This window comes from Lutra lutra, chromosome 9 (assembly GCF_902655055.1).
Source record: "Lutra lutra chromosome 9, mLutLut1.2, whole genome shotgun sequence".
Classification (NCBI taxonomy): domain Eukaryota; kingdom Metazoa; phylum Chordata; class Mammalia; order Carnivora; family Mustelidae; genus Lutra; species Lutra lutra.
In genome coordinates, this window is record NC_062286.1 from 52,292,448 (window position 1) to 52,314,475 (window position 22,028).

Consider the following 22,028-nt stretch of genomic DNA (forward strand, 5'->3'; position numbering starts at 1 on the left):
TGCCTTCTGCCTCCACAGCCTCTGGCTCCCGCCTGCCCAGTGCACTCTCCATCCTGGGGCCACTGGCAGCAGACAGACAGGAGACGGCACAGTCTGAGCGAGGAATGTGCGTGTGTTCAAGGGGAGCTGATCCGTGAAGCAGACCCTGGAATTCGCAGCCCTCCTCCACCGAATCCCAAATGGAAACAAATACGAACGCTCTTTATAAACAAAGCCAGCGTCTTCAGTAAAGAACAAACCAACGAGCCGGTCTGAACTGGAACCGAAGCTCTGGGTTGCTGACCATTTTCTATCTAAACAGAAACTACCCAGGCCCCAGACCTGACTTTCCTCCAGGCCTGGATGCCAGGGGCCGCCTGCACCTCCCTCTCCCGCAGCCCAGCCACGTGCCGGGGACTCTCCAGCTGTGGGAAATTCTTCCAGCGGCTGGTGGCTTCCCTCACAGCGCCAATGGCCACAGGGGGAGCCGATGTGGCCCGTGCCCCTCAGGGGAACTGAGGTTAAGAGGCACGTTCCCTCCTTCCAGACCCGGGACACGTGGGAAGCTTGACAGTGAAGCTGAGGGTTCCCACACCCCGCCCTCCCTTGGACACACCACGTCGGAGGCAGAGGTCATCCTGGAAGAGCCGTGTTACCATGTTCTTCAGGGCTCGACTTGGGATCCTGACCTCCCTGTCTGGTCTGGGCTCCCCCGTCCTCTCCCCCTACCCCATTCCCTGCCTGTGGCAGCACAGGGTCGCCTGGGCCCAGCTCCAGCCCCTACCCTCCGAACTCCAAAACCTCAAGGCTGGCCTCACACCTCAGTGACCTGGGCCACACTGCACTTCCTATCCTCCTCAGCAGGGATTCACTGGCCCCACAAGCATCTATCGGCCGCTGCTATCAGATGCCCAGAAGCACCGGGGAAAGTTGTGCTCCCTTCTCCCTGCGTCTTCACCAGGCTACCTCCACACCCTGACAGCCCCCTCCCCACCCAGCTCTGTGTGCCTGTCCCCACACTGTCCCATTTCAAAGGGTGGAAATCAAGCTCCCAGCAGGCATTTAAGGCTCTTCACCATCTTTCTAATTTTAACTTCTACTTCCTGCTTCCCCCTGGGCCGCCACCTCCCAAGCTCAGCACACACCCTCCTCTGACTATCAGGTTCCCCTCGTACCCTCAAGGGGCAGTGAGCCCGGCCTTCTCTGCCCTGGAATCGGGCCATTGGTACCCAGGCCTCAGCTCACGTTTCTCCAACTGTTTATCCCACCACCGGCATTGGACTTTCTTGGGATCCTGGGTAGGGAGGCAGGGTGATAGCCTCCCAGGTCCCTTAGACTCAGACCCTTGAGGAATGGGGACCTGATTCTTCAGCCAGCTGCCCTGGTGGTGGTTTTGGCTTTTGCTGACTTTTGAGGAGCCCTGTGGGACTTTCAAGGGGTGACTGAAAAGTGGTGGGGTACTCTCTTGCCTTCATCCCTCACACAAAGCCCAGTGCAGATGGAGCTCTAGGAATCCATGTTCCGTGTGAGGCCTGACCCACCATGGGGTGGTCTGCGTGCAGCTGGACACGCTCACGTCACTAGCATCTGCAAAGGGGCCACACACAAGAGGGAACCTCAAAACACCGGTTTCCTTCATTAAAAAGAGGCAGGAAGATAGACAAGAAGTCTTTGGGGCAAGACTCCATGCTGGGGTTCCCCAGACTGACCATGTTCCTGACCTAATGGGGGAAGGACACCGTTCCTATCCTGAGAGTGAGAACACACCAATGAATCAATGTTTTCTGAGGTGACAAATGTGTGGCCTGGGGAGCAAGGGCCGGTGGGGTTGGTGGGGGAGAAGAACCGGCTGCACAGTGATTCCCAGGGTATCACCAGCACGGCCCACACAGCTTCTAAGCCAACCATTGTTTCGTGTGCACAGCTGAGATTGTCCCTCGAAGTCACATGCTGCACGGAGGTGCTGAGGGGAGGCAAGGCCAACAGCCCCGGGCCCAGGTAGGTAGAGGGTAGCCTGGCATCTGTCTCCATGTCCTTTGGGGCCGACATGAGAGCAACACTGACCTTCTGTCCTCCACTGGCTTCGGACACCCAGTAGCCAGAGCTCCGTGGGGCCAACCCCACCCTCCTAAGCCCCTCTTCCCTGAGGCCTGGCTTGCCGTAATCCTGTCAGCATCCGTGAGGGCCAAAACGCCGTGGTTACCAGCGGCACTCAGAGCAGCCGAAAAAGAACAATGAATGACTCAGAGTTCCAGCTTCTGTTGTGGGTTCTAATTTTAGGCCATTGTTCCATTTCTCTCTGCCTTTCCCAGAATTCTAATGGGTGGGGGCAGGCCAGCCTGCCAAGATGGAGACCAAGAAGGGGCAAAAGGTGGGCCTGAGGCACTTGCTTGGGGGTCCAGGCTGGGAGTGGTGGCTTGGTCAGGCCTGGGGCTCTGAACAAAGATGACCCTTGTGACAGGGGTCTTTGAGGCCCTCCAGAATGGCCTAAGGGTTGGGAAACCAGTGCTTCTGACCCTTGCAACCCTCTGGTTACTAAGCTATGCCATTTGAGCTCCAGGGAGGGGGGTTTGGAAACCAGAGGACTCTGAGTCACTTGGGTTTGCAGGAGAGTTAAGAAGTCCCACAAACCTCAGAGACACAGAGAGCTCACAGGCTAGTGTGTGTGAGCACTCGCGTACCTGTGGCTCGTGGGCTCGGGGGCCACAGTGCGGGGTGAGGAACTGCTCCTTGGGCCCCGGCTTACCCTCACCCCATCCTAGAGGGATTCACAGCTGCCCTGCTCCACAAGGGGTCCCAGCATGAGGGCAGATGCTGGGAGTGGACCATCTCTGCCTGAAACCCCTCCAGGCACTACTTCCTTCCTGGGGCCCCAGGGCATTAGCATTGCTTAGGAAGGGTGGGCAGAGAGCTGCGTTTGGAGTCTGGCTGCCCGGGTGTCATTCCTTCCACCCTTCACAGCCTGTATTATCCCCGAGCGGAACATGCTGTGTGACTCACAGCTCCTTGCAGTCTGATACATGTGTGTGCGTGTGTGTATTGTGTGTGCGAGTGCACGTGCTCGCTAGAGCATTGAATTCCCTCCCTGAATAGTGAATAACCAGGGTGCTTTCTGGAAACCAGCTTTGGGCTGGGATGTGAATGGCCTCACCTCAGCTCACCTCTCCTCCCCTCACTTCCTCTGAGGTGATTGCTAGGTACAATCTGGGGGAAAGAACCACTGGGAATCCAAGGGCCCAGGCAGCCAGCCCCACCCTTGGACTAGTTGTGTGGCCCTGGGCAGTTTCTTGTTCTCTCTGGGTCTTGGTTTTCCTGGAAGCGGAACCTATCCTTGCAAGGGCAGGGAGCTGTGGGTTCCACTGCCAATGGCTCTTGGCCCTGGGAAGGCTTCTGTGGTAGACAGAGGTGGCACCTCCCTCCCCAGCTGACTTAGGTAGAGGGGCACAGCAGGCTGCGTGCCCAGAACCCCATGAGGGCTCGGGGGGCTAGTGCCCCCTTCCATCTCCTTCCCAGGGAGCTGTCTTCCCTGAGCCTCCTCCCCTCTAACCCCTTCATTCAGGAGAGCTCTCTTGGCCCCCCTGCCCTTCAGACTCCTCCACCAACCATGAGCCCTCATCCCTTTTCACCAACCTTGGGGCTCCTCATCTCCCAGTTCAGTGCCTCTTTTTGCCCTTACCCCATTTTTCACTTCAACATCAGAGACATTGACTGTGTCCCCTCCCATGCAAATTCCCTGGGCTCCCCTAATGTCAACACAAGCCATATCTCGATTTGCTCCAACCCACCAAGTCTTTTCATGCTTATCCCGGCCCTGAGTGGGCCGCCGCAGCTCTCCACTACTGTGTAACAACCATCCCCCAGACTTGAGAGGTTTACAACATTTTCATTACAGCTAACCCTGTGGTGGGTCAGGAATCTGGACAAGGCTCAGCCGGGCAATGCTTCTGCTCATCATTATGTTAAGTCAAATCACTCAACAGTCCATAGCTGGTGAGAGGGCCGGTCTGGAGGTGTAGGATTTTTCCTCATCCCTCTGGTGCTCCCAGATATGAGCGGTCCAGGAAGCCAGGAGAGAAGCTGCTGGGCTGAGGTCTGCTGGCAACCTTTCCAGTAGTACCTCACAGGCAGGCATTCTGGGTGACAGCCCTGGCCCCACATTTCGGGTGGTGGGAATTAGCTCCCACTCTCAGTGGCGGGGACTAACAAAGACTTTCAAGCCCTCTTTTATCTACCACAGCATCTCACAAAGTTGTGAGGCCTCTCTCATGTTTTTACAGATAATATTGACCCTTTGTAACTCTTCTGGGCCCCCGATGGTCTTGGCTTTCCTAGCCAGGGGCGCACTCTCCTGGGGAGGGAGGAGAGGGAAGTCTTGGCCCCGTGTTGCAGGCAGAGGCTATCCCTAGCAGATGTTTAACACAAACAACAGGAGAGGCCCTCACTCCCTGGAATGGGGTCACCTAAGTCAACCATTGTGCCGATGACACATGCCATCCAGGAGCTGCCTTCCAAACACCAGGTCCAAGTGTGGGACTGTGATATCGCAGCTCAGAGGACTTGTTTTAGGGAGTGGTGATCTGGGGCCCCAAGCAGGTGATGAAACCACCACCTGGCTAGAATGGGCAGGAGGTTTGCTGTCTCAAAAATGACAACTCTCACTCCTGGGCTCTTGGCCACTGATGGTTCAAGGATGGCACACTTCTGAAAGTCAGACTGAAGCATCTCATATCAGGAGGGGTCAGTGCACAGGCCCTGGGGTCAGTATGCCTACATTCAAAACCCTGACCCAGCACTTGCTATTAGGCAACCTGGACAGAGTTGTTGCACGGCTCCGAACTTCCGGTTCCTTTTCTGGAAGACAGAACAGGAAGTAGCCCCTATCTGAGCATGCTGTTGCAAGGACTTAATAAGATAATGAAGGTAAGTAGCTGTCATTACTGTCAATATTGTCCTTAATCATTAGGCTCCAACTAGGAGGAGAGGGAAAGAAGAGGAAAAAGAAAATCTTCAAGAACACTAATAATTGCAGAGACAAACACCATTAATTAGAGCATATAAAGAGAAAATAATTTATGACTTGCAGCACATGTCAATTTACAAATGCCTTTGTGAACTTCAGCACCTCACTCAAACATGCATTTTATTTTGACAAAGTTATCTATATACATAGTTAAAAAAGTCTAGAAGTACTGCCCCTCCCCAGTTCTGAGTCCCACGTCCTAGAGATAGCCAGTTTTAACTCCGTCACCATTTTTTATTATTTATTTATTTATTTATTATTAACATATAATGTATTATTTGCCCCAGGGGTACAGGTCTGTGAATCATCAGGCTTATACATTTCACAGCACTCACCATAGCACATTCCCTCCCCAATGTTCATAACCCAACCACCCTCTCCCTAACCCCCCACCCCACCAACAACCCTCAGTTTGTTTCATGAGACTCTAAATTTAGCGTCTCTTATGGTTTGTCTTCCTTCAGATCCCACCTTGTTTCATTTTTCCTTCCCTACCCCTCACAACTCCCTGCCCTGCCTCTCAAATTATAAGAGAGATCATATAATTGTCTTTCTCTGATTGTCTCCATTTTTAAAACTATTATGCTTATATAGGTTTTTTTAGGGAGTTTTTGATATTATCTGTTGGTTCCTACTATAAAAGTGAGATTTTAGCCACCACTCCTTCCCCAACATACAGACACACTTGCTCTCTTTCCAGCCTTGCCATAGAATTATATCTTATTTTTAGATAGCTTTTTGATTGGACTATTATTTAGTCTTGACATTAGAACCATATAATCCACTCTTCACGGCTGAACCACGAAGTGTACTATGATTACATTTCCTTGTGTAACTTTTTGTTTTCCCTGATGTTAATAAATCTCCATTTTCGGTTGCTTAGATTTCATACCTATCACTTTATTAATCCTGTAACTCTCCAAAGGAAGTGAAAAATCCTCTCAATATGTTCAGACATATTGTAATTAATACTGATAGTCGATCAACTCCATTTTATTCTTGTCAATATCCTTCACCATATGTTGACAGTCCTTGGCTCTCTGCTCATATTTAAGAGTGGGACACTAAAAACCTACTTGGAAACTGCATGGATGAAGCTTTTTGAGTGTATGTGATAGTCTACAGGGGTTAGTAGACTAGGGATAGTCTTTGTGGGTTGATTTGTTGGGGATACCGCTGACTGTCAGTATCTACAGGCTTTTTCTACAGGACTGGTTGGTTTAATCAGAGAGGGATCCACAATCTCCTGCCCAAGGGTGGGAGTGTTCCATAAATCCTGTTGCAGGAACCTGGGAGTCAGAGGGGCTGGCGGAATGGACTGCATGCTCCCATCACCTAGTTCCCTATTGAGAGCCATCTGTGGCTGCTCCTAGTGCTTCTGCATTCAGAGCTTCTCTTGTTTCAATCTCCCTAGAGAGGGAAAACTCTAGTTTTGTGCCAGGAAGGGAGAGTGCACTGGGGGGGGGGGTCTAATTACCCTTCCAAAGGCTTTCAAAGAAACCTCTTATTTTCAGCCTCACCTGCACCATCTCAGGGGTAACTGGTACTTCTAACTGTCAGATTTCAGGGGGCACTGAAGCCTATTTATCTTTGGTGTTCCCCAGCAATTTTGGGGGTCTCAGCTTTCCCTTGTGTATTGTCAGTTACCATTTGGTCATCCACTCCCTGCCTTCCAATACTTCGTGACTGTTTATTCCTCTTCTATTCTATCTGTCCTTGTGGGTTTGTACATTAAAAGTTTATTTCATGTTTGTTTTTGTTTTTTTTTTTATTTTTTTATTTTTTGTGATCATGTTTGTTTTAGTGGGACTTCTGAGAGAGGGGTTCAGTCTTCCATGTTTAATTGGAAGTCCATCACTTCATAGTGAGGAAACTCAAAATCACAGAGGATGAGAGCTGTGCAAGGACACAGAAGTAGTGAAGGGACTTGAACCTGGATCTGGTTCTAAATCCTGTGCTGTTTCTACCATGCCACACTTGCTTGACCCACCCTTTTGTCATTTCTCCAATGATCATTTATCATCAGACAATTTTGTGCAGTAGGATTTACTGAAGGTTCCAGGGAAATAATGGAGGGAGGGCTACATCATACAGCATAACTCTACACTGAGTACTAGATGTTTTAATACTCAGTTATTCCCACCACTGGGATTTTATCACTGACTACTTCTTTTTCTTTGGCTCCCATGATACTCCCACTCTGGTCTTCTTTCTACTTTCTAGTCTCTCCACATTTTGGGTGACCTCATTCTCCTTTTCTCAAGCTGCCCATGAAAACTCAAAATTTCCCTCACAATTTTCTATGGAATGATTGAGCTATTTCTTCCCTATGCTTTTCATACCATGGAAATGGCAGGAAGATGGGGGTGGGAAGGGATTGATTTTGACTCAAAGAATCTCAATGTGTTAAGGGAAAATGGTAAATTTCTGGAAAGAAGACACTCCACAGTTGTATGGTTGAAAACAACTTATTTCTCTCATTTAAGGGGAGCACGTGGAAGTCTATGCTCCCTCCAGTCATTCAAGGAACTAGACTGATGGCAGCTCTGCCAACTTGAGCATGGCTTCCCAGTGTGTTCTAGTCCTTGCTGTCTTAGTCAGCTGGAAGAATGTGGAGAAGTGAGTGAGCAGGGACTATGGGTCAGGCCTGGCAGTGGTACATATTTTTGCTGCTCACATTCTCTTGTGGGACTGGTCAGGTGGCCTTGCCTGGGGAGGCAAAGAACACTAGGAAGTGTGGTGTCAGCCTGCCTAGCTGCTTCTCAGATGGAACTATCACTGTAGATAAAAGGGAGATGCTATTTTGGTGGTAGCTAATTGTTTCTGCTACAACAATCAAAGAGTCTTCATATCTTCATAAAACAATGGAAATTATGGAAAAAATGGAAATTGTCTTCCTAAATGGAATGCTGTCCTCTGACAGGCAGGGGATCGTAAACCATAGTGGAATTTTTGAAATAACATTTGTTTTCTTTGTGGGATTTCTATCCATTGATCCACCTATCCAGCCACCCACCTTTATATATCTGACATTAGCTCTTAAAACAAAGGAAAGAAGCCATTAGTCAGTTAGGAACTTCCTAGATGCTGTGTTTTTCAATGTCTCTGCTCCTACACACTATTCTTGCCCCAGCCTGTGTGTCTCCAATTAAGAAGATTTGAAGTTTGGGGCGCCTGGGTGGCTCAGTGGGTTAAGCCGCTGCCTTCGGCTCAGGTCATGATCTCGGAGTCCTGGGATCGAGTCCAGCGTCGGGCTCTCTGCTCAGCAGGGAGCCTGCTTCCTCCTGTCTCTCTGCCTGCCTCTCTGCCTGCTTGTGATCTCTCTGTCAAATAAATAAATAAAATCTTTAAAAAAAAAAAGAAGAAGAAGATTTGAAGTTTGTGGGGCTTCTGGGTGGCTCTGTGGGTTAAAGCCTCTGCCTTCAACTCAGGTCATGATCCCAGGGTCTTGGGATTGAGCCCCACATCGGGCTCTCTGCTCAGCGGGGAGCCTGCTTCCCCCTCTCTCTCTGCCTGCCTCTCTGCCTACTTGTGATCTCTCTGTCAAATAAATAAATAAATAAATAATCTTTAAAAAAAAAAAGAAGATTTGAAGTTTGCTTTGAGTTTGGTATGAAATTAAGAATACAGACTCTTCTTTCTCCCACTGCACGTGGCCCTCACCGCAGCACCCCTCTCCCTACCTGTGTTTTGCTGGGTCCCCATAGGAAGTATGCCTCTCGGGGCTTGAGAACCATTGGGATTAAGAGAAGTGTAGCCAGTTTACATCTCGCATGAGAAGTAAGTGTACAGGTTACCCAGAAAACCTATGGAAAGCCCAAGATTTGGGCAGACTGGAGCAGAATTGAAGACTAGTTATAGAACAATTGGGGTGACTGTGGAGTACGGTGGCAGGAGATGGAGAAGGGGCAGGAATTTCAACCCCATGAATGTTTTGGAAGATGTGGCAGGAACCAGTGAGGCGAGAATTTGGCCAAGGCCTGAGTTTACAGCCTGCATTTGGTGGGTACATCTTTTTTTCTTTTTTTAATTTTATTTATTCATTTATTTGAGAGAGGGAGAGAGAATCTGAAGCAGACTCCATGCTGAGCTTAGAGCTGAATGCGGGGCTTGATCCCACTACTGCAAGATCATGACCTGAGCTGAAACCAGGAGTCAGACAGTTAACCGACTGAGCCAGGCAGGTTTCCCAGTGGGAACATTTCGACGTCACTGTTTCAAGTAGACAAGGGAGCCAATGACTTGGCCAACCTTGGGATGCCACAAAAATCATAGGAACAGAAATCTCTCTGTATGGATCACTTGGTCCTCTCCTACTCCATCCTCCTGGGCAACTGAAAGCCACCTCCAACCCAAATCTAGCAGAATAAAAGCACAGAAAAGTTATATTTTATCCAGGAGTAAACAACTTAAATAGGAGTCAATTTTTTTTTTTCCAGACTATTTTATAGATCCTAATCCTGGAGAAATACATATACAGTCTGATTAGGCAAACAAAATCACCAGACATGCAAATAAATAAAGCAGCCGTAAACAAGGGATCACTCAGAGAAACAGGAAAATACATAAGAAAACATAAAACAAATTAATTCTTAATCAATTAATTAATTAAATTAAAACTCAAATTAAAAAAGAAACACTCAGGATGCCTGAGGAGCTCAGCAGGTTAAGCATCCGACTCTTGATTTCAATTCAGTTCAAGATCTCAGAATATGGGGTTGTGATCTCAGGGTTTTGCGATTGAGCCCCACTTTGGGCTCTATGGTCAGCGGGGAGTCTGCTTGGGATTCTCTCCCTCTTTTTTTTTTGTTTGCTCTCACTCTCTCAAATAAATAAATAAATAAATAAATAAATCCTTTTTTTTTAAAGACAAATACTCTATATTCATATTACCAATGAGATGAAGGAGGAATCTGAAATCAGGATCCAGCAGTAATTGAATCTATCTTTGGGTTTTTTAGTTGTTAATCAATACATTTTCCTTTCTGGCAAGATCCAGGTGCTTAAGACTCTGTCTCTTGTCATCCCTTAGCTCTGCAGTTCCTTTGGGTTGGCTTCTTTCTTAGGTGGGATGTCTATAAGGTGGTTCAATGGGCCATTGGCAGCCTTGGGGTCAGTCTCATTGACCAGGCCTTGGTCATTGCTCTATTGATCATATGGCCAGGGGACTGCCATGTTTTCATTGTCATATGTCTGTTTATCTGTGCACTCTGGAGAAGGCATCAACTCCACCCAGCCTACATGAATGAAGAATGAGGGTGAGTTGGTTCCTAAGAGGAAGAGTTGGGTACTGGGCCAGCAAAAATAACTGTTCACTTACCCAACTTAATAATTATACATGTGGAAGGCAACACAGAGGCATTTTCAGATACGCTAGGATTCAGAAAGTAAACCACCCATTACTCCTTCTGAAAAATTGCTTGAAGAACTATAACTGAGCAATGAATCAAAGTAAGAACTTCAATATGGAAGCTGTGCCATAAAAGAAATGGTGGCAAGCAATAAAACTGTAAAACTTATGTTAATATAGAAGTTATGGCTGGTAATGGAGTTATAAATTTAATAAAATGAGAACAAAACTCTTTAGAGAGCTAACCAAAGTGAAAGGAAGTTTGTAGGAATAATCTACACCAAAAAACCTCTGGTTATTCCAACGAAAATCCTCAGATTTGGTGAAGGCAGGAAAGAGGCTGTAGGTGAAGTAGGAGAGAGTACAAGCAAACTGGAACCCACTAGGACACACAAGAACCATGTTTGTCTCTCACCATCCAAACAGTTGCCACCAACGGAACATGAAACAGGACCAGCATTCTCAGAAGCAGGAGTGATCCAGGGTTGCTGAGGGCCAATGTCCACACCAAGATCACTTAGCTCACACGCAGCACTGGGTAGCAACAATAGTTCTTGGCCCAGCATTGACCTTTGGTGTAAAAAAAATGGCTGCTCCCCCACTTCTGTCTTCCAAATCCCATGTAAATTTCTCTGGGGGCCTGCTCAACTCACAGCCACATAAGGGAAGGAATTCCGCGAAATGGAGGGCTTCCAGCCTAGCCAAGTGGTCTCAGTGGAAACCCATCACAAGAATTAAATCAGAGACAGAAAGCAAAAGCATTCCACAGTTAACTGAATAATTTAGAGAACAGTAGTATGCAAACCTAATGAAAGTAAAAGGAAAAAATTCATACAGACAAAAGCAAAACAATAAATCAGGAAATAAAGACTCAATATACTTATTAAACAAATCCAAGTGTTCATTTGTGGAAAGTAATAAAATAAGACAATCTTCAACAGTGCCAATCAAAGAAAGAAAGAACACACAAAATGTTATGAGTGAGGAACAGCAAAACCCTAGAAAAAGTGATTTCTAAAAAAACGATAGCAATAAACAATTGGAGATTCAAATTAAATGAGCACTGCGTGTTATATAAGACTGATGAATCACTGAACTCTATTTCTGAAACTAATAATACATTATATGTTAATTAATTGAATTTAAATTAAAAAAATCAAAATGCCAGTTGTAAGAGCATCAAAGCCTTAAAGTAATCAAGGATAAATATAACAAATTATGTGCATGACATATACACTGAAAATTGGAAATCCTTGCTGAGAAATTGAATAGAGCTGAAATTAAAAGAGAGATATACTGTGTTTGTGAACTGGAGGACTTAATATTATTAAAATTTCAATTGTTCCCCAAATTGTCTATGAATGTAAAACAAATTAAAACCCCAGCAAGCCTTGTGTGTGTGGGGGGGAGAGAGAAGATAGAGGATAGCAATAGCTAAACTGATTCTGAAGTGTATACGGAAATGCAAAAGAAGATGTGATACACACACACACACACACACACACACACACACACACACACTGGAATATTACTCAGCCATCAAAAAATAAAATCATACATTTGCAATGACATGGATGGAACTATTATGCTAAGTGAAATAAGTCAATCAGACAAAGACAATTATATGATTTCACTTGTGGAATTTAGGAATAAAACATAGGGGAGAGAGGAAAAAATAAGACAAAAATCAGAGAGCGAGACAAACTGCGACAGACTCTAAACTATAGGAAACAAACTGAGGGTTGCTGGTGGGGCGGTGGGGAGGATGGGGTAACTGGATGATGGGAAGGAGGGCAGATGATGGAATGAGCCCTGGGTATTCTATGCAACTGATGAATCACTAAATTCTACCTCTGAAACTAATAATACACCATATGTTAATTAATTGAATGTCAATGTAAACAAAATAAAATTTTAAAAAATTATAAAGAAGAAAAAAAAAGAAATGCAAAAGATCTGGAAAAACCAAAACAGTTTTGTTAAAAAGGACGTAGTTGGAGGACCTAATTAAACTTTGATTTCATGACTATAAAGCTACAGTCAGGGGCGCCTGGGTGGCTCAGTGGGTTAAAGCCTCTGCCTTCGGCTCAGGTCATGATCCCAGGATCCTGGGATGGAGCCCCGAATCGGGCTCTCTGCTCAGCGGGGAGCCTGCTTCCTCCTCTCTCTCTGCCTGCCTCTCTGCCTACTTGTGATCCCTGTCAAATAAATAAATAAAATATTTAAATAAATAAATAAATAAATAAATAAAATCTTAAAAAGATTCCGTTTAAAAAAATTTTAAAAAAAGCTACCATCATCAAGTATGATAGAGGTGTGAGGACAGAGATACAGATCAATGGGACATACACAGTCAGGTTGGTTTTTCTACAAAGGTGCCAAAGGATTAAAAAGGGATTTTAAAAAAATAAAACATGGTAATAGAACAGTTAGCTATCCATATGTAAAGAAGTGACCTCAATCCTTACCTCCATACACCATAAAATAAATTAACATGAAATAGATCATAGACCTAAATATTAGAGTTTAAACTAGACAGCTTCTAAAAGAAAACTGAAGAAAATCCTTGTGATGTTCCATTAGGCTAATTTCCTAGGACACAAAAAACCCACAAAGTATAAAAGAAAAAAATTATTAAAATGGACTTCATCAAAATAAAAAAACTCTTATTACCTGAGAGACCCTTAAGAAATTGAAAATACGTGGCTATAAGATTGGGAGAAAATATGTGTAACTATATTTGTCATATAGAGAATTCTTTTTTTTTTGTATTTTTTTTTTAATTTTATTTTTTATAAACATATATTTTTATCCCGAGGGGTACAGGTCTGCGAATCGCCAGGTTTACACACTTCACAGCACTCATCATAGCACATACCCTCCCCAATATCCATAACCCCACCCCCCCTCTCCCAACCCCCCTCCCCCCATCAACCCTCAGTTTGTTTTGTGAGATTAAGAGTCACTTATGGTTTGTCTCCCTCCCAATCCCATCTTGTTTCATTTATTCTTCTCTACCCCCTTAACCCCCCATGTTGCATCTCCTATCCCTCATATCAGGGAGATCATATGATAGTTGTCTTTCTCTGATTGACTTATTTCGCTAAGCATGATACCCTCTAGTTCCATCCACGTCGTCGCAAATGGCAAGATTTCATTTCTTTTGATGGCTGCATAGTATTCCATTGTGTATATATACCACCTCTTCTTTATCCATTCGTCTGTTGATGGACATCTAGGTTCTTTCCATAGTTTGGCTATTGTAGACATTGCTGCTATAAACATTCAGGTGCACGTGCCCCTTCGGATCACTACGTTTGTATCTTTAGGGTAAATACCCAGTAGTGCAATTGCTGGGTCATAGGGTAGTTCTATTTTCAACATTTTGAGGAACCTCCATGCTGTTTTCCAGAGTGGCTGCACCAGCTTGCATTCCCACCAACGGTGTAGGAGGGTTCCCCTTTCTCTGCATCCTCGCCAGCATCTGTCATTTCCTGACTTGTTAATTTTAGCCATTCTGACTGGTGTGAGGTGATATCTCATTGTGGTTTTGATTTGTATTTCCCTGATGCCGAGTGATATGGAGCACTTTTTCCTGTGTCTGTTGGCCATCTGGATGTCTTCTTTGCAGAAATGTCTGTTCATGTCCTCTGCCCATTTCTTGATTGGATTATTTGTTCTTTGGGTGTTGAGTTTGCTAAGTTCTTTATAGATTTTAGACACTAGCCCTTTATCTGATATGTCATTTGCAAATATCTTCTCCCATTCTGTCAGTTGTCTTTTGGTTTTGTTCACTGTTTCCTTTGCTGTGCAAAAGCTTTTGATCTTGATAAAATCCCAAAAGTTCATTTTTGCCCTTGCTTCCCTTGCCTTTGGCGATGTTCCTAGGAAGATGTTGCTGCGGCTGAGGTCGAAGAGGTTGCTGCCTGTGTTCTCCTCAAGGATTTTGATGGATTCCTTTCTCACGTTGAGATCCTTCATCCATTTTGAGTCTATTTTCGTGTGTGGTGTAAGGAAATGATCCAATTTCATTTTTCTGCATGTGGCTGTCCAATTTTCCCAACACCATTTATTGAAGAGGCTGTCTTTGTTCCATTGGACATTCTTTCCTGCTTTGTCGAAGATGAGTTGACCATAGAGTTGAGGGTCCATTTCTGGGCTCTCTATTCTGTTCCATTGATCTATGTGTCTGTTTTTGTGCCAGTACCATGCTGTCTTGATGATGACAGCTTTGTAATAGAGCTTGAAGTCCGGAATTGTGATGCCACCAACTTTGGCTTTCTTTTTCAATATTCCTTTGGCTATTCGAGGTCTTTTCTGGTTCCATATAAATTTTAGGATTATTTGTTCCATTTCTTTGAAAAAAATGGATGGTACTTTGATAGGAATTGCATTAAATGTGTAGATTGCTTTAGGTAGCATAGACATTTTCACAATATTTATTCTTCTAATCCAGGAGCATGGAACATTTTTCCATTTCTTTGTGTCTTCCTCAATTTCTTTCATGAATATTTTATAGTTTTCTGTGTATAGATTCTTAGTCTCTTTGGTTAGGTTTATTCCTAGGTATCTTATAGTTTTGGGTGCAATTGTAAATGGGATGGACTCCTTAATTTCTCTTTCTTCTGTCTTGTTGTTGGTGTAGAGAAATGCAACTGATTTCTGTGCATTGATTTTATATCCTGACACTTTACTGAATTCCTGTACAAGTTCTAGCAGTTTTGGAGTGGAGTCTTTTGGGTTTTCCACATATAGTATCATATCATCTGCGAAGAGTGATAGTTTGACTTCTTCTTTGCCGATTTGGATGCCTTTAATTTCCTTTTGTTGTCTGATTGCTGAGGCTAGGACTTCTAGTATTATGTTGAATAGCAGTGGTGATAACGGACATCCCTGTCGTGTTCCTGACCTTAGCGGAAAAGCTTTCAGTTTTTCTCCATTGAGAATGATATTTGCGGTGGGTTTTTCATAGATGGCTTTGATAATATTGAGGTATGTGCCCTCTATCCCTACACTTTGAAGAGTTTTGATCAGGGAGGGATGCTGTACTTTGTCAAATGCTTTTTCAGCATCTATGGAGAGTATCATATGATTCTTGTTCTTTCTTTTATTAATGTGTTGTATCACATTGATTGATTTGCAGATGTTGAACCAGCCTTGCAGCCCTGGAATAAATCCCACTTGGTCGTGGTGAATAATCCTTTTAATGTACTGTTGAATCCTATTGGCTAGTATTTTGGCGAGAATTTTTGCATCTGTGTTCATCAAGGATATTGGTCTGTAGTTCTCTTTTTTGATGGGATCCTTGTCTGGTTTTGGGATCAAGGTGATGCTGGCCTCATAAAATGAGTTTGGAAGTTTTATTTCTATTTCTATTTTTGGAACAGTTTCAGGAGAATAGGAGTTAGTTCTTCTTTAAATGTTTGGTAGAATTCCCCCAGGAAGCCATCTGGCCCTGGGCTTTTGTTTGTTTGGAGATTTTTGATGACTGTTTCAATCTCCTTACTGGTTATGGGTCTGTTCAGGCTTTCCATTTCTTCCTGGTTCAGTTGTGGTAGTTTATATGTCTCTAGGAATGCATCCATTTCTTCCAGATTGTCAAATTTGTTGGCATAGAGTTGCTCATAGTATGTTCTTATAATTGTCTGTATTTCTTTGGTGTTCGTTGTGATCTCTCCTCTTTCATTCATGATTTTATTTATTTGGGTCCTTTCTCTTTTCTTTTTGATAAGTCTGGCCAGGAGTTTATCAATCTTATTAATTCTTTCAAAGAACCAGCTCCTAGTTTTGTTGATTTGTTCTATTGTTTTTTTGGTTTCTATTTCATTGATTTCTGCTCTGATCTTTATGATTTCTCTTCTCCTGCTGGGTTTAGGGTTTCTTTCTTGTTCTTTCTCCAGCTCCTTTAGGTGTAGGGTTAGGTTGTGTACCTGAGACCTTTCTTGTTTCTTGAGAAAGGCTTGTACCGCTATATATTTTCCTCTCAGGACTGCCTTTGTTGTGTCCCACAGATTCTGAACCGTTGTGTTTTCATTATCATTTGTTTCCATAAATTTTTTCAATTCTTCTTTAATTTCCTGGTTGACCCATTCATTCTTTAGAAGGATGCTGTTTGGTCTCCATGTATTTGGGTTCTTTCCAAATTTCCTCTTGTTATTGAGTTCTAGCTTTAGAGCATTGTGGTCTGAAAATATGCAGGGAATGATCCCAATCTTTTGATACCGGTTGAGACTTGATTTAGGACCAAGAATGTGATCTATTCTGGAGAATGTTCCATGTGCACTAGAGAAGAATGTGTATTCTGTTGCTTTGGGATGAAATGTTCTGAATATATCTGTGATGTCCATCTGGTCCAGTGTGTCATTTAAGGCCTTGATTTCCTTGTTGATCTTTTGCTTGGATGATCTGTCCATTTCAGTGAGGGGAGTGTTAAAATCCCCTACTATTATTGTATTCTTGTTGATGTGTTTCTTTGATTTTGTTATTAATTGGTTTATATAGTTGGCTGCTCCCACGTTAGGGGCATAGATATTTAAAATTGTTAGATCTTCTTGTTGGACAGTTCCTTTGAGTATGATATAGTGTCCTTCCTCATCTCTTATTATAGTCTTTGGCTTAAAATCTAATTGATCTGATATAAGGATTGCCACTCCTGCTTTCTTCTGATGTCCATTCGCATGGTAAATTCTTTTCCACCCCCTCACTTTAAACCTGGAGGTGTCTTCGGGTTTAAGATGAGTTTCTTGTAGGCAACATAGAGATGGGTTTTGTTTTTTTATCCATTCTGATACCCTGTGTCTTTTGATTGGGGCATTTAGCCCATTAACATTCAGGGTAAGTATTGAGAGATATGAATTTAGTGCCATTGTATTGCCTGTAAGGTGACTGTTATTGTATATTGTCTCTGTTTCTTTCTGATCTACTACTTTTGGGGTCTCTCTTTGCTTAGAGGACCCCTTTCAATATTTCCTGTAGAGCTGGTTTGGTATTTGCAAATTCTTTCAGTTTTTGTTTGTCCTGGAAGCTTTTAATCTCTCCTTCTATTTTCAATGATAGTCTAGCTGGATATAGTATTCTTGGCTGCATGTTTTTCTCATTTAGTACTCTGAATATATCATGCCAGCTCTCATATAGAGAATTCTTATACGTTAATAATGAGAAGGGAAACCATTGGGTAAAAGGTGGATAAAGGATTTGAATACATATGTCACCAAAGAAGATACACAAGTAGCAAAGAGGCCCATGAGCAGATGCTTAGCACACGAGACGACAGGGGTCCAGTAATTAAAACCGCAATGAGATATCACGATGCACGTATTAAAATTTTAAAAGACTGACGATATCAAGTGTCGGCAAGGATGTGGAACAGTGAAACTACTCTCGTAGACTGCTGGTGGGAACGCAACATGGTGCAGCCACTTCGGGAAACAGTCAACTTCTTATAAATTTAAACGTATATTCCAGCAATCTTCTTCCCATTTATCCGAGAGAGATGAATGATGTGTCCGCACAGAGGTTTGCGTAGTGGCGTTATTTGTAATAGACCCGTGTTAGCTCCCGGAAACTGCTCTAACAAATCACTACAAACTTGGTGGCTTAAAACAACACAACTTCACTCTCTCAGGCTCTCAGGGTTCTAGAGTCCAGATCTCCAAAAGTTTTGCTGGGATGAGATCAAAATGGGGCATGGGCCTGCTTCTTCTGGAAGCTCTAGGGGGAGAACCCATGTCTTGCCTCCCACAGCTTCTAGGGGCTGCTGACTGCCTTTGCTTGTGGCCTCATCACTGTAACACCTTCAAATTTCTCCCTGCTAAGTCTCCACCCACTTTCTCCACTGTGTGTGCCCACGTTTCCTCTGCCTCCTTCTTCTGAGAATACACATGATGGCATTTAGCGCCCACCCTCATATTCCAGGATAATGAGCCCATTTCAAGATTCTTCTTTTTTTTAAAGATTTTATTTATTTATTTGACAGAGAAAGATGGCAAGTAGGCAGAGAGGCAGGCAGAGAAAGAGAGAGGAGGAAGCAGGCTCCCCGCTGAGCAGAGAGCCCGATGCGGGGCTCTATCCCAGGACCCTGAGATATGACCTGAGCCGAAGGCAGAGGATTTAATCCACTGAGCCATGCAGGTGCCCCTCAAGATTCTTATGCACATCTGCAAAGATGCTCCTTTCATCCAAAGCAACATTTGCAGATTCCAGGGATCAGTATGTGAATATCTCTTGGGGGGTCATTTTTTCAGCTCACCATAGCCTCCAACTGGAAAATACTCCAAATTGTCATCAATTGATCAATGGATACACAAATTTTAGTATATCCATACAGTAGAATACTGATCAGTAATAAAAAGGGACGAATTCCTGATGCATGCATGAGTCTCAAAAACATATTATGCAGAAGAAGTCAGAAAACACAAATTCTTTCTGATTCTATTCACACAAAATTCTAGGAAAGGCACAGCTATGACTGAGAGAAAGCGGATCAGTGCTTGCCTGGGGCAGAGTTGGGGCCAGGTTGGGTGTTGACTACAAGGGGGCATGAGGGAACTTTCTGGCACCACGGAAATGCTCTATATTTTTGGTAGGGGTTACAAGAACGCATTCATTTGTTAAAACCCATTGAGTGGAACACTTAACATGGGTGAATTTTTTTTAATATAAATTCTGCTTCAGCAAAGCTTATGTTAAGGAAAATTTGAAAATCTAAAGGAACTGGTGGAGTTTTAGGGAAAATACAACTAAAACTGAGTCAGGAAGAGAAAGAAAGTCTGACAAGAGCAAAACAACAAAACAAAACATGGACTAAATCAAGAAGCTTGTCAGGGACCTTGCCCCATTTCTCCATCCCTTAAGAGTGGTACTGTAGGGAGCAACGATAGATCTATTTGCCAGTGATTTATTTCAAACCTATGAGAATTCCTGTGCAACTTGCATGGCTGTGGTGACTAGCTAAAGAAGGAAAAGTTTTCCATTTATTTAATGAAATCCATTCTACCCTAATGCAAAAGCTTTATTGAACAGCACCAAACAGAAAGGTACTGAATAGTAAGCTCCCGAATAAAACAACAATAAAACATTAGCAAATCAAGTGCTTTCCTCTAAGACAGGACACCCTGGCCCGGAACTCCAGGAAGGATGCAGGAAAGGCAATGTCATCATAGTACACCACAGGGCTCCGACCTGGGGTTCATCACTTCGTCAGTAGCACACAGAAGCTGGGGGCAGTATTTGTGTGTGACTGGAGGTGTGCTCTCTTTCTGCAGCAGAAAGTCACCACCTCTTTAATCTACTAAAAGTTCCAACCTGGTTAATTAAGAAAGCAGAATATAAACAAACAATTCAGACGTATGCAGTTCAAGACCAGAGAAATGGTCAAAGACTCCACAAATATCTCAGGGGAGGGCAGGAGTGAACCAGGCACTGCTCGTGTTCACCATGAAAGAAAAAAAAAATTTTAAGATAGGTTCAGGGTTATTCCTCTGGCCCAAGAGATGTTTTTCAGGAATCCAAGTCTATAAAGATGTATTGCAAGGATGTTCATCTCAGCATCGATTAGGATCATGAAAAAAAAATCACTGTCTGCTTGGGGAGATCTTTTGAGCGTAGGTCTTATGTGCAATCAGTGTGCCCAGGAGAGTAACAGCCACAGAAGACAATAGCAGAAGTGTCTGTGATTAGTGGCCAGATGGAATGTTCGGGTCACAGCCCTGCAGGAGTTCAGAAGAGAGAGAGCCTTCTGGTTGGGATCGGTCTGGGGAAGGAAGTGAAAGCTGGGCTGGTAAGTGGCCTCAGGGGCGGGGGCTTAGCAAGGGCCCCCTCCCCATGGTGAACGGCAGGAGGCCAAGGTCAGGGGAGGAGTGGGCACCCTTGCCTGGCAGGCGGGGATGGGATATGGGGAGGAGGAGAGATCCAGTTGGGGTCCTTAAGGCGATGCTGAGGAGCACGGGCTTTGAAGGAATGATGTGGTCGTTCCCAAGATGCCGCCAATTGTCACCCCTGCCAGTCCCTGCAGCTGTGCACTTTGTGGGGTTTCTCCAGAAACATCGATGCTCTTTTCCTGTATCTCTGAGATCGAAACACCCAGTTTGGAGGTGGCCAGTAGCCAAAATTAGGCTCAGTGAAGCTGGAGGAGTTGGGATTAGAGTAAGTCTGAGGACAGGTTTAGCGGTGAGTCTGTGGCCAGGGGTAAAGTTCAGTCTGAGGCCGACTTTAGGGTTCATGGTGCGATCAGAGTTAGGGTTTGTCAGCAGATGCTGGTTTCTGATTGGATCCCATTTCCCCCTGTGTCAGTCAACGTTGCTTAAGTGCACGGATAACTGCAAATTTGACTTGGCTATTTTCAAAGCCCCTCAACCTCTGCCTTTCTCGGTCCCTTCCCTTGGCTTCCTGTCTCCCCGTCACACACGCATACAGGTGTCTCTTGAAGACCTCCCTGAGCGCAGCCATCCCTGAGTCCCAATCCGCCACCATGCCCTGCTCTCACTAGCTTGGGTCCGAACCCCAGGCCATGGGTGCCTGGCCTGCATTGTGAGGAAAGGCCTGCACAGTGCGGGATAGAGGGGCTCTCCATCCCCTTGCCCACCTCTCTCCAACCAGCGGCTGATGTCGGGATGACGGCCTTCCTTACTCAGTACCCAGGAATCCTGGCCCACACAATGTCTGGGTGCTTTCAAGACAGGTTACTGAAACTTTAATCCTGGCTTTTCTTTTATTCCTGACCCCCGTAACTGCCATGGTCTCAGCCACTCCCTTTCGCTGTCCCCAGCACACACCTGAGTCAGGACTTTGGAGAAGGACTCCCCATCCAGCCCACAGCCTGCGGGGTGTGGGAGCTGTCCCTAGGCTCAGGTGGGTGGGGCGGAGGTGTGATGATGGGGGCCACGGTGTCTCCTTGTCCCACCGCCACCCTCCTGGGTGCACGCCTCCCCAGCAGCTGGCCCTCAGCTGCCTCCCAGTTTGGCTACCTTCCTCCGGGCCTTCATGCTCCAACACGCCGGAGTTTCAGGAGAGGCTTTGGGGATGCAGAGGCCAGCCTGGCACTGAGGCAGCCAGGGAGGGAGGGGCTGAGCTCCCGCTGCCCTTCTGCCTCTCTCTCCCTCTCTGTCTTCCTCGTTTGCTCTCTCTGGGTTTGTTCTCTCTGGGTCCTCCCACCCAGCCCCGGTCTCTTCCTGTCCCTGCTTGAGCCTCTCCTCCTCTTGCCCTGACCCTTGTTTCTGTGCGTCCCTGTCCCTGTCGCTGTCCTGCTCCCATGCTCTATCACTGCTTCCCTGCCTGGTCTCCATCTGTCTTGTTACTTCTCGCCTTTTCTGTCTGCGAATCCTACTTGTGGGCTTCTTTCTCCATCAGTCATAGATTGGAAAGGCAGGTCTCATCCCCCAATTACTTGGCAAGAGAGCCCTACAACAAATACCTGTTGGTGGTGAGAATAATTTGGGGGGAGGGTCGCTCCCCTTCAACCTCCCGCCACCCAACCGTCCCTGTTTAGGAAACCTCAGTGGCGAGTCCCTTCTTGGAGCGGAGGCCATTCAAAACCACGGGACACTCTCTGAGCTCCCTAGCAGGTGGCCGCACCGTGCTGGGCCTCATCCAGGAGTTTATGATGGGGTGGGGGAGGGGTGAGGGAATGTGTGCGGGGAGAACACAAATGCTGAAAGGAGGGGTGACCATGTCAGGTGACAG